Below are 4,910 nucleotides of genomic sequence, written 5' to 3' on the forward strand. Positions count from 1 at the left end.
GTTCGTTTCTAAGGCAAATCATTCAATATCATGGTAATTCATGTCTGTGCCCTGACCACTAACGCTGAAGAAGCAGAAGTTGAAGAGTTCTATGAAGACATACAAGACCTTTTAAAACTAACACCCAAAAGAGGTGTCCTTTTCATTACAGGGGACTGGAATGCAAAAGTAGGGTGTCAAGAAACACCTGGAGTAACAGGCAAATTTGGCCTTGGAGTACAGAATAAAGCAGGGCAAAGGATAATAGAGATTTGGCAAGAGAACGCAGTGGTCATAGCAAACACCCTCTTCCAACAACACAAGAGAAGACTTTACACATGGACATCACCAGATGGCCAACACTGAAATCAGATTGATTATATTCTTTGCAGCCAAAGATGGAGAAGTTCTAAACAGTCAGCAAAAACAAGACTGGTAGCTGACTGTGGCTCAAATTATGAACTCCTTATTGCCAAATTCAGGCTTAAATTGAAGAAAATAGGGAAAACCACTAAACCATTCAGGTATGACCTAAATCAAATCCCTTATGATTATACAGTGGAAGTGACAAATAGATTTAAGGGACTAGATCTGATAGAGTGCCTGATGAACTATGGACAGAGGTTCGTGATGCTGTACAGGAGGTAGGGGTCAAGACCATGACCAGGAAAAAGAAATGCAAAAAAGCAAAATGGCTGTCTGAGGAGGCCTTACAAATAGCTGTGAATAGAAGAGAAACCAAAAGCAAAGGAGAAAAGGAAAGATATACCCATTTGAATGCAGAGTTCCAAAGAGTAGCAAGGAGAGATAAGAAAGCCTTCCTCAGCAATCAATGCAAAGAAATAGAGGAAAACAATAAAATAGGAAAGATTAGAGATCTCTTCAAGAAAATTAGAGATACCAAGGGAACATTTCATGCAAAGATGGGCTCAATAAAGGGCAGAAATGGTATGGACCTGACAGAAGCAGAAGATATTAAGAAGAGGTGGCAAGAATGTACAGAAGAACTGTACAAAAAAGATCTCCAGGACCCAGTTAAGCATGATGCTGTTATTAATCACCTAGAGCCAGACATTCTGGAATGGGAAGTCAAGTGGGCCTTAGAAAGCATCACTACAAACAAAGCTAGTGGAAGTGATGGAATTCCAGTTGAGCTTTTTCAAATCCTAAAAGATGATTCTATGAAAGTGCTACACTCAATATGTCAGCAAATTTGGAAAACTCAGCAGTTTTCCAGGACTGGAAAAGATCAGTTTTCATTCCAATCCCAAAGAAAGGAATGCCAAAGAATGCTCAAACTACCACACAATTGCACTCATCTCACATGCTAGTAAGGTAATGCTCAAAATTGTCCAAGCCAGGCTTCAGCAATACGTGAACCATAAACTTCCAGATGTTCAAGCTGCTTTTGGGAAAGGCAGAGGAACCAGAGATCAAATTGCCAACATCCACTGGATCATCGAAAAAGCAAGAGAGTTCCAGAAAAACATCTATTTCTGCTTTATTGACTAAAAACGCCTTTGACTGTGTGGATCACAAGAACCTGGAGAATTCTGAAAGAGATGGGAATACCAGACCACCTGACATGCCTCTTGAAAAACCTGAATGCAGGTCAGGAAGCAACAGTTAGAACTGGACATGGAACAACAGACTGGTTCCAAATAGGAAACGGAGTACGTCAAAGCTGTATATTGTCACCCTGCTTATTTAACTTATATGCACAGTACATCATGAGAAATGCTGGGCTGGAGGAAGCACAAGCTGGAATCAAGATTGCCCGGAGAAATAACAATAACCTCAGATATGCAGATGACACCGCCCTTATGGCAGAAAGCGAAGAGGAACTAAAGAGACTCTTGATGAGAGTGAAAGAGGAGAGAAAAAAGAAAAAGTTGGCTTAAAACTCAACATTCAGAAAATGAAGATCATGGCATCTGGTCCCATCACTTCATGGCAAATACATGGGCAAACAGTGGAAACAGTGAGAGACTTCATTTTGGGGGCTCGAAAATCACTGCAGATGGTGATTGCAGCCATGAAATTAAAAGATGCTTACTCCTTGGAAGGAAGGTTATGACCAACCTAGACAGCACATTAAAGAACAGAGACATTACTTTGCCGACAAAGGTCCATCTCATCAAGGCTATGGTTTTTCCAGTAGTTATGTATGAATGTGAGAGTTGGACTATAAAGAAAGCTGAGTGCCAAAGAACTGATGCTTTTGAACTGTGGTGTTGGAGAAGATTCTTGAGAGTCCCTTGGACTGCAAGGATATCCAACCAGTCCATCTTAAAGGAGATCAGTTCTGGGTGTTTATGGGAAGATCTGATGTTGAAGCTGAAACTCCAATGCTTTGGCCACCTCATGCGAAAAACTGACTCATCTGAAAAGACCCTGATGCTGGGAAAGATTGAGGGCAGGAAGAGAAGGGGACAACAGAGGATGAGATGGTTGGATGGCATCACCGATTCAATGGACATGAGTTTGGGTGGGCTCCAGTAGTTGGTGTTGGACAGGGAGGCCTGGCGTGCTGAAGCTCATGGGGTCGCAAAGAGTCAGACACGACTGAGCCACTGAACTGAATTTACCTTGATTCATGAACCTACCATTCCAGGTTCCTATGCAATATTGTTCTTTACTGCATCAGACTTCACTTTCACCACCAGATACAATCACAACAGGGCGTTGTTTCTGCTTTGGCTCAGCCTCTTTATTCTTCCTGTAGCTATTACTCCACTCTTCCCCAGGAGTATATTGGACACCTACCAACCTGGGGGGATAATCTTTCAATGTCATATATTTTTGCCATTTCATGCTGTTCGTGGGGTTCTCAAGGCAAGAATACTGAAGTGGTTTGCCATTCCCTTCTCCAGTGGACCACGTTTTGTCAGGCCCTAACCAGCAGATCCAACCAGTCCATTCTAAAGGAGATCAGTCCTGGGTGTTCATTGGAAGGACTGATGCTGAAGCTGAAACTCCAATACTTTGGCCACCTCATGCGAAGAGTTGACTCATTGGAAAAGACCCTGATGCTGGGAGGGATTAGGGGCAGGAGGAGAAGGGGAAGACAGAGGATGAGATGGCTGGATGGCATCACCAACTCAGTGGACATGAGTTTGAGTGAACTCTGGGAGTTGGTGATGGACAGGCCTGGCATGCTGAAGCTCATGGAGTTGCAAAGAGTCAGACACGACTGAGCGACTGAACTGAACTGAAGGGCAACTGTTGGTCAGTGCAGGCAGAACATGAAAGTCATGGGGCCTCTGGCATCCCCTGATTAAGCCCAGTCTCCTGCAGGAAGGCAGAATTGTTGTACAGGTGGGTCTATTTCAGAAAAGCCTGGATTCTTCAACAAGTCTTCTGTGCCAAAGTTAGAATCCTAATAGTCAGTGAAATCCCTAAAATTGGATGGGAATACCTCGATAGATATAGTTGAGGATCTCAAATTCCCCAACCCCTCTGAACCTGACCGGCCCATGATCAGGCACCCATCCTTACTGGGGATGGTCTGAGTTGACTAATGGAGAGTTAAGTTGCTGTAAGAGCCAGGAAAGTAAGCACGGGATTGTGTTCAGAGAGCGCTGGACCAATGAGGGGAACAGAACATTGCACTGGATAGCACCATGAAAACACCACAAAGCAACCAATTCCTTATATTTTTAGCTATTTCTCTCCCTTTTTTTTTTTTTTGATGGTTCATTTCTTTCATTTTTAATTTAAATGTATTTATTTTAATTGGAGGCTAACTACTTTACAATATTGTATTGGTTTTGCCATACATCAACATGAATCCGCCACGGGTGTTCACGTGTTCTCTTTTTAACAGGAAGTAGTTTTTGCTCAGTGTCACAGCAGGAAACTCGTACCCCTTCTCTCCTCATGTCTGTGTCTTCACTGTCATGGGGGCTTTCGAGTTTCAGTTTAAGTAACCCCTGACGTGTTCCCTCACCCTATCCCATCCATCCCAGCCCAAACCCTGAGACATGCTATGATGCTTCAGCATCTTCAGTGAAATATTACTCAGGGTATAAGCCCAGCTCCTCCATTCTCCCAGCCCTGTGAAAGGCTCTCCAGGTATTACTTCTGGGGAGAACAGCTGGTAAGTCATCACGTGCTCTGACCCTTACTGAGAACCACGCTGTGAAATCAAAACATGTGGAACAATACCTGGATGTGTCTTGAACACTTAGTAAAAAGCAGTTTACCCTTTGGGGCAGTTCTAAAACCCGCATTCGCATGCAGCCCTTGGTGTGACTATGCTCTAACCACAATGATGGAAGCGCATTGAGCCAAGATCATCTTCACTCACCGATCAGAAGGCCAAGAGGAAGGGGAAGGTGCACACAAAGTGCTAAAGCCATGCCCTTGGTATCGGGTTTGTCAGGAGAACCTCCCTGGCTGCAGCCGTGGGCCCAACCTGCCTCGCGTGTTTGCAGAGGGCGGCCACCGGGAGGTGTTAGGATGAGACTGAGAGACAAGACCTAGCATCCAGGCTGGAGGGGTGGAAGGGCAGCTCTGTGCGTGAGCAGAGTGGGCACCGTGCATCACCGGATCCCTGTGCACCACCTGTAAGTCCTCACCCACGAAGGACTAGGGGTGGGTGGTGACTTTCCAGCCCGTTCCAGGGTAGTGCACAGCCTGCTGGGGGGCAGAGAGGCACAGACTGGGATGGGACCTCGGGAACATGTGCAGCTGCACCAGGCAGCTGTGGGGCTGGGGTAGGCAGGGCCTTGCACAGGCGCCGGTTCACTTTCTGGATTTTTCAGAGGCAAGGGGGCGGATCCTGGTAGTGCCCAGGGCCCCAGGAGCAGGGTGGGACTGGAGGCCACTGAGAGTGAAGGCTGGAAAGCTTCGAGAACCTCCTGCAATGTGAGAAGAGTCCGGGGTGGGAGTTGATGAGGAGCTACGTGTGGGCAGGCGACTCAGGGGAA

The sequence above is a fragment of the Bos javanicus genome, chromosome 28 (genome assembly GCF_032452875.1).
Source record: "Bos javanicus breed banteng chromosome 28, ARS-OSU_banteng_1.0, whole genome shotgun sequence".
Classification (NCBI taxonomy): domain Eukaryota; kingdom Metazoa; phylum Chordata; class Mammalia; order Artiodactyla; family Bovidae; genus Bos; species Bos javanicus.